Genomic DNA, 9,479 nt, shown 5'->3' with positions numbered 1-9,479 from the left:
CTTTCATAAGTAGGTTTTCAATCAATCATCCTTTCCCATTCTCCAGCTTTCGCAAGGTCGTGGCCAGGATAGCCCTCGACTATTGGAGGATGCGTCTTGTCTAAAAGTTAGAGGTTAGTCCCGAATTTCTGAATTTGGTAACGGACGGGAAGAAGATAACCCTCATTCAATTGTCTAGGACTGCTCCACCTACGAATTTGTGAGAAATGCTTAATGCTAATTTTGAACATTTGATATGATCATTTTCTAAGGCATTCAAATCTAATACGGAACTGCATTATTGGATTCATTTCTAAATAATGTTTGATAAGTCCTTAAAATGATACTTTCTTTGCTTCGGTTTCGTCATTTTGTTGAACATATTAAGTCAACAACTCCCTTTTGTTTGTGTTTGACAACCTTTGAAGAGTTGAAAAGCTTTTAAGCTTGTTGAAAACCCGTTTTTTACATAAAATAAGATAAATGTATAGCCTAACTAACACCCTTCAGTTTTTCTTTAAACAGTTTATGTCTCAAAATATGCAATCATTGCTTTTTTAATACGGGTCTATTTATTTAGCAAATCAAAAGCAAAATCGGAATTCACACATTTCAACAAAAATAAGTCTAATAACCTATTAAACAACGTTTATTTGGCTTTCTCAGTCATGGGAAAAAAAAAATCAAAACGGTATGTTTTACAGTCACCCCACAGTTATGGATCAGCTAAGGATCATATTTTAGAATAAAATATGATTACAAATCATGGTGACCTTGTACAAAACAAAATTACCCGCCTGGCTATGCCGAATATAGTTGTTTTCGAGAAAACACATTAAAAATCTCGATTATTTACGAGGAAGTGTCGATTTCGATAGAAATTTCAAACGTTGTCCATCCCACAGATGTGGATCAGTGGAACATAAGGCACGGTGTGTTTCGTAGAACAAGTTTATTACAAAAAAATAGGTAAGTCTGAAACTTCTCCACAATAAAGTCTAGGTTTCTCGCGTTTATTTGCTGCTAAAACCAAAATAATCGGTCGGGGGGTCCAGAGTAATATTTTTTTTTTTTTTTTGATTTCGAGAGACTTGCACATATGTTTGAATTTGCCTATTTATGTGTTTATGTACATTGAGGCGGTTCAAAATTAAAAAATGTTTGAGAATTCAATCTCACATATGTTCTTTACTATCCTTACTATAAAAATAGTGTTCTGTGAAATTCTCAGCTTTCTAAATGGTGATTTAAGGTGGCCCAAAGACAATGTAGGTTTATATGGAAATTACTATGAAGAAATTTTGAGGTATGTTCCAAACACGCTTGTACTGTAATGTAAGTACAAACTTATTATCCCATTGTAAAAGCTCATTCTTGAAACCATAATAAAGAAATTTGCTGAAGAGAGAAATTCAATTCGACAGATAGCAGAAGAGATATCATGAGTTTGTTTGCTATTATTTAGCTTAACCCCACTACCGGCAGCTTCATTTTTTCAGCACAAAAATATATTTGAATCGCGATAACTTTTTTGTTTCTCAATATTTTTCCACCATTTTTTTACAACTTCTCAAAAAACTCTTCTACTTTTGGAATCTATGTCGGTATTGACCATTGGTCAACTTGTTTTAAAAATATTTCGGTGTTCCTTGGGGGACCGACACTTCCCATATAAAATTTCAATATGATGTTTTAAGAAGTTTTCAAGATCTCGTTACGGCTAGAGTGGTACCAAAAACATAAAAGCTCATTGCTCAAAAACAGTTACACCGATTTATTTAATTTCTTCACAATAGACTTTCATCAAAGTTTAGTTCTGAAAAGCGAATAACCGAATATGAGAAAAAAATCTGTAGCCAGAGATAATTACGAGAGTTATGGCTATTCGTCGGTCCCCCAAGGAATTTTGGAATATCTCCGAATATAGATGACCAATGCTCAAAACCGATACAGATTCTGAAAATAAGAGAGTTTATTGAGAAGTTGTGGATTTTTTTTTTTCAAAAATATTGAGAAACAAAAAAGTTATCGCGATTTGAATATTTTGAAAAAATGAAGCTGCCGGTAGAGGGGTTAATATGGGGTTATAGTACTGCAAACAAGTACAAAAATCCCAAACCCATTATAGCCTTATGATGTTAGTTTCTGATCTTTTCATAAGCACTGTGCCATAAAGAAATTAACATAAAAAATATAAGATTTGAAACTTCTCAAATACCATCCAAATTGGCGTATTTTTCAGCACCATGGGGTAAGTATATTACATGCCTTATAACAAGGTTTATCACATGCGAAGCCCTCTACTAGTTAATTCGAATAACTCAAATTGTGTTGTTTGATGGGCGGATAAGTCACTTTTGTAACGAGTAAAAAGAGAAATCTCGCATAATTTATGATCTCGTCCTAAAAGCCATAGCTTGTTATTACTGAGCAAACGAATGGATTTACACTTTATTTCACAATGCTACGACGAAGAGAAGATCCTCCTCTGTCTCCCAGCGGTGACAGTTTTTATTTTGGTCCGTTTATCTGCTTGATAACAACGAGCTACACACTCAGTTATCAATGGTTTTAAGGGTGAATATACATAGAAGCCAAACCTCGAATTTTCAAAAGCACAAGTCTAGAGAAGCAGACAACCGGTCACTCGCTGGTGGCGACTAATCAATAAAATGTTCAACGCAAAAGGTTGTCAGGTTCTCAAGATACAAATCTACAAACAAGCTTTTGAAAATTCGAGGTTTGATATCGATGCATCTTCACCTATTAAAAATATTTTCTAATAACTTCTTACATCATTATGACGAATTTAAGTATGATTTTCAAGGTTTTTCGTGGAAAATAACTAAAATGACGTTTGAGACAGTTTTGCAATTATGCGTATATCATATGTCATATATGCTTATTACAGCTCTTTTGAGCAAGAACAACTTTACCTTCCAAGCCAAGGTGTTCAAATGGTTTGATCTTGCAGTTTGTCCCGTATCTATGTTCAACGCAATGTGTGTCGGTAAAAAAACACATATTCATGAATACTTCACACAAAATAAAAAAAAATGTTCTGGACCCCCCGACCGATTATTTTGATTTTAGTCGCAAATGAAAGAGCAAAGTCTAATTGTTTTTAGTTCGAAATTTCAGACTTACCTATTTTTTTGTAATAAAGTTACTCTACAAAGACACCGTGAAGGGTCCTTATTATGGATCAAATCGACTCATATTATGGATCAGAACACTATAAAAGCAATTTATCTGTGAAGTAAACGAATGGTGTGTTAGTGATAGTATACGTTCCGGCGTTTCTTTCGGAATCGTCTTATTGTTGATTCATAACTGTGGTACGGGTTTCAATGCCCCACAGTTATGAATCAACGATTCTATGAATACGGATAACATTTTATTTTTCCTACGAACGAATAAAATATGCTAGAAGATGTTATGATTGATTGCAATGCTGTACAGATTTATGGTTCACGTAGATAAAATATGTTCTGCGTAATTGCAGCTCTATTGGATGAGATATTCTCCGTTTAAGCCAACTTTGATCCATATCTGTGTGCTATCCATAACTGTGGGGTGACTGTACTTTTGTGTAAAAAATGAAAAAATAAGGTTTATTTGTTTATTGTTAGGCTGATACAAATATACATTTTCTTTTATGTCACCCCCCCCCCTTCAAAAATCCAAAAAATTTGAAGGGGAGAGAAAAAGATCCATCATTTTTTTACATCAGTTAGGTTTTTTCAATTTTTAAAGTAAAAACAAGTAAAATAATGATCCAGAGGACGTTTGAAAAAAGTTTAACAACTATCGTTAAAAATGAAAATTCGAAAAAATAACTTTTTTTTATTTTTATTTTATTTTTATTTTTTTTTGTTCCTTATTTATATTTTTATCTTTTTAATTGGGTCACATAATTCTGAAAAATGTAAATCAATATGATGATAGAGCAATGGTAATCTCATTTTTTTTTGTTTAAAATGTATTTTATTCTAATTGTTCAATGAAGTTGAAATAAATGTTGAGTGCGTAGATTGATAACACTGCGGAACATGTTTTATGTCTCAAGCTCCAAAATACCATCATTTTGCCGTTTTCATAAATATAACACGTCTAGTTATTGAGATATTGGCTGTTGAAAATGCAAAATTTGGTTATTTCTGCAAACTTGCATGCAAATTTGCCAGCTTGTATGACAATTTATTTGCTTAATCACAGAATTCAAACTTTATGTTTATAACAACACTTATCAACAAAATTCAACCCCAAATCTACTAGAGACACATAATTTGATCCTTAAGACACGCAAAAATGTAATTTTTGTTACGGTGTGTCCACAAATAACTGATTTTGTACTAATTTGTTTACTAATTTATGCATTCTTGTGCATAGTCGTAAACAGGAAAAAGGGCTTTTAAATAAATACATCGTGTGAGTCTGTTGTAAAAATGGATGATAGCGTTTTTGGCTCAATCTATACTTCTAATACCACTGACCGTTAACAAACTTAAAAAAAAAACTGAGTATATGAAAATGGAGGTCGAGGGAGAGTTAAGGTATCCCAAGAAACAGCCTAGGATCTCTAGAGCCAGGTAATAAGGTCACATTCGAAACAGACTTTTAGTAGTAGTGTTTTCGAAAAATTTGTCATAACATGGTGCACAAATACACTTATGGTGAAGACCTCAAATTTTCAAGAGCACGAATCTGGCGAACCAAACATCCGTTTGAGCTGAAAACCTAATCGATTGGTCACCACTAGCTAGTGACCAATCGCTCAAGTTTTCAGCTTAAACGGATGTTTGTTTCTCCAGATCCGTGCTCTTGAAAATTTGAAGTTTGGCTTCGACTAATCTTCACCTCAAACAAAGAAGTTATCGCGATTCATGTTTTTGTTTTAGTAAATTTGCTTCGATTATACTTTTTTTTTTAAAAGCACGGTAGCTGATACTTGGCCACAAGGCCAAAATATGCTTCGGGGTCTTCCTTAGCCAAGTGGTTAGAGTCCGCGGCTACAAAGCAAAGCCATGCTGAAGGTGTCTGGGTTCGATTCCCGGTCGGTCCAGGATCTTTTCGTAATGGAAATTTCCTTGACTTCCCTGGGCATAGAGTATCGTACCTGCCACACGATATACGACTGCGAAAATGGCAGCTAAGGCAAAGAAAGCTCTCAGTTAATAACTGTGGAAGTGCTCTTAGAACACTACGCTCAGTAGCCAGCTCTGTACCAGTGGGGACGTTAATGCCAAGAAGAAGAATGCTTCGAATTGGATTGCATATTTATTCCAAACATGACCCACATTCCGAACACTCGACTTATTCTAGCGATTTCACTTTAACTTATTCACGGATGATCAATCCTTCTATGATTCAAGTTCTCTAGATTCTAAGGTTGCGAAAATATCAATTCTTATCCTTGAAATCGCCACTGTTTTGAGACAAAACGTTACATGCATGCTAAATATATATCTATCGCTTCCAGTTTTATTGAACTCTTGTATTCAATCAAATACGATCATGCATTTACTAGGATGGAAGGCTTGTTCACTCACAACATTAGAAACAACTGTTAACATGCAATGGATCATTAACCTTCCAGTCGTCACCCGGTTCGTTACCGTCAGAACCACCACGCTTCTGTTGTGAATGAAAAGCGAGGTTTTTTCAACAGTGTTGTACAAAATACAACAGCGCGACGACTGAAGTGTTAAAATAACCAAAACGGCCGCTGTGGAAAGCATAGATAGCGCCACCGTAGCCTTGTGTGTTTGACAGAACAGCAATGCTGTCACAATGTAAAATCCCATATACAGTGGCGCCTTTGTTTTGATGCGGTTAGCACCGACAAAAGTTACCTTCAATGATCCATTGCCCATCCCATATGGATCAACGAGCTGAATCACCAATCATATTTTTAGGGTAGATGTACCGGTATTCGCCATTGTACCAATTATAAACTGTTTTAAGACACAAATAGACAAATATCTTTTAGTGTTCGTCATATCATTTAAAATGATATGGAAACATTCTTAGAAATCTCAAAATTTGCTCAGAAAATGCTTACCTCCAGCCAGTGACCCATCGATTAAGTTTTCAGCTCAAACGGATGTTTGGTTCTCCAGATTTGTGCTCTTGAAAATTTAAGGTATGGCTTTGATTCTTCTTCATCTTAAGATCATCCATTCTGGGCATTTTTTTTTAAATTATCGGAAAAGTTTGGGCCGGAGGTTCTCCGATTTGTATGAAATTTTCACCAAAGGTAGAACTCGTGGATACACGACATCAATTGTTCAATAAAAATATTATAGGGCACTGTACTGTTTTGTTTTTGTATGAGATTTTGACGTTTACTGGCCTTGTTGTTTACTAATTTCATGGAAGAGTGAAAGAGAGGGACTGTAGAGATTGATATTATATAGGCCTCTGCACTGTTTTGATTTTGTATGGGATTTTGACGTTTACTGGCCTTGTTGTTTACTAATTTCATGGAAGAGTGAAAGAGAGAGAACGATTTTTGTGCAGAGCCCCATAGTAGCTACGGTCAAACGGGGTAACTTGCAACAGGGGTGAAACTTGCAACACTTCGATATGTTATCGAATTGTCGTTTCGTTCAGCATTGAGGTAAATTATTATAATTTATTCCGCCATTTATTGACCTTAGATATACAATAGAAGATGTTGGTGAGGGTTTGGATGTCGTTTCTTTTGTGCTTGGTTTTCTGGAGGTGATAATCATATTACACGTTGGATTATATGAAATTAATGCTGAAAAACGTTCCTCGTACAACACAAACGGTAGAAATATGGCATTCGAGGCATTTACTATAAGTTACAGTACTTAGTAATGTACAAATTGACAATATAAAAGTTTTGATATTTTGGTGCTTAAACGCTAAAAAAATTCAAAAAATTTTTTGACTACCCTTGTGGGGTAACTTGCAACAGCAATTTTGATCTCAATTGTTTGATATTTCTTGTCGTTCGTTATCGAAAACACAAGAAAAGGCAAAATTGAACATATATTTGTTGAGTAACATTAAAATTTTTGCAGCTCAATCAATTCAATACACGTTTGGTACTAAATATCAAAAAATATACACAAATCACATTATTATTTGAACTAGTTTTATTTTCTCCATAAAAATAATGAATAATTCTGAAAATCTGTATAAAAAATAACTTGCAGATCTGCCATTGAGAACTTTTTGCATTAAATATGATGAAAGTTACGCTTTGATTTGAATGTGTATAAACAATAAGTAATGTGAAGTATAACCTAAAATATCATTGTATTTGTAGAGAAGTTGCATTAAAATGTTTCAATGGCTTTCCAATAACTTCAAGTATTATGATACAATAAAATTTCCCCGGAAGGACATCCTATGCAATGCCAATGGAGTTGATTTACTACTCATAATTCAATCAATAATAATTTCTTTTCAAAGAGTAGAGAACCCTGTTTTTGATTATTGTCATGCTATTACTGCAAACATTTATTGAGTCGTTTTTCGTTTCGCGAGTTTTGCTGAGCAGTGTTTCGGAGGGCCCAAGCAAGACGCTTTGTTTTCGGGACGCCGGGAGTTGTTTTTCGTTTCGCGAGTTTTGCTGGGCAGTGTTTCGGAGGGCCCAAGCAGGACGCTTTGTTTTCGGGACGCCGGGAGTTGTTTTTCGTTTCGCGAGTTTTGCTGGGCAGTGTTTCGGAGAGCCCAAACAAGACGGTTCGTTTTCGGGACGCCGAGAAGCTTTACGGTTCGCGTTGTGTGAGTGCGAAAAGATATCCGTGTTAAGTCGAGGATGGATTACCAACTGGTGAGCTCGTTTCATGCTTATAATGACACATATTTTCATGAAAACGTTATTTTATTTAATGTTCAAATAAACTTTGAATGGTTCGTCACTACAAGTGTCGGCATTATGCCTGTTTTATATAATTTCAATATACATATATTTTATCTCTTTAACATTACTAAAAACATCTTTTGAATGGTTCGACATTATGGATGTTGACGTATATTTTAAAACTTCTATCAAAAACTTTTCATCTCGAGACAATAATGTACAGCGTTACTCTTCTGTAATTTTCAAACAAACTATGTTTGGTTCGTCACTAAAAGTGTCGGCATCGTTCCTTTTTCATATTATTTAAAATATATACATATATATTTTTCTTTTTGCCATTACTTAAAACATTTTTTGAATGGTTCGACATAATGGATGTTGACGTATATTTTATATCTTCTACCGAAAACTTCTCGAGACAAAATGCAAAACTAGCTTTAAGTTTAAGTTGTATTTTCCCTCCTTATCCATGGATCGCATCACTGACCAATGGTGACTCCCAGATCTTTTCCTCCCTCACTAATAAACACCCTCCCCGTGGTGATTGTGGAGATGCAGAGGTATTCTCGGTCTCTAGAAGCAACAATCATCACACCCTAACATTCCTTCCCCATCCCAACTGACTGTAAGGACTTGGCCGGCGCCGTTATTGATCAATAATATTAGATCTGCTAAAGTTGTACTTCGAAAATAAGCGGAAACTCCCATCCCTTATCCATTTGGATCAATCACGGAGTAGCAACCATTGACATGTACAGTCAGTCTATGCTATGCTATGCTATGCTATGCTATGCTATTACTGCAAACATTTATTAAATGATCATAATAACACGATAAAGGTTAAATTTTTAATAGTGTACTTTAGATAGCACCGTGTGTTGCATGTTACCCCACATCAGGGGTAGCATCAAAAATGTATTTCGTCTCTCCTGATCCCAGAAAACGAAATACTGACAAAATTAATACCGCGTGGTATTCTTTACGTGGCGATTAGGGTACCAGATGGTTTTTGTCTCATATGTATCCTCAAATTTTTCATCCATTTAACTTTGAAGTTGAAAATTGTTGCAAGTTACCCCGTTTGACGGTATGTTTTAATTTAGTACTTAGCAACGATGAATAAACAAGCTAGGTGAAGGTTCCTACTCTTACCGTACTGGTCACACAGAAATACTGTCTTTCATTCCGGAGAATTGGCCAGGATCTTGATCATCCCTAAGAATTACCCTTGAACCCTACAGGGACTGATTTATGTGCAGATCCCCATAGAAGTTGAATCGTACAGCATCAATGTGATATTATATCATACATTAGAAGCATAGGCATCGTCCAATTATTACGTAACGCTAAAATTGGAAATTTTTGACCCCCTCCTCCCCTCCTTTGTAACACTTTTTGTATGAAAATTTTCATGTTTTTTTGTATGCGCCGTAACGCTTGAGCCTACTCCTCCCTCAATTACGTAATTTGTGGATGCCGCCATATGCATGTCAATGATCGCATTTTGCGCTCAATATCCATGCCGAAATTTTTGAAAGGGCGTAGAATGTCAAGAAGAAGAATAAATATCTGATTTTGTAATAAAATGCATTACACTTGAAGAAATGGGCTAGTGATCCGTCAGCACACCAGTAAACAACTGTAGGAATAAAACTTCAAA

This window comes from Aedes aegypti, chromosome 3, assembly GCF_002204515.2.
Source record: "Aedes aegypti strain LVP_AGWG chromosome 3, AaegL5.0 Primary Assembly, whole genome shotgun sequence".
Lineage (NCBI taxonomy): Eukaryota > Metazoa > Arthropoda > Insecta > Diptera > Culicidae > Aedes > Aedes aegypti.
The sequence above is the reverse complement of the archived record's forward strand: the minus strand, read 5'-3'. Positions refer to the sequence as shown.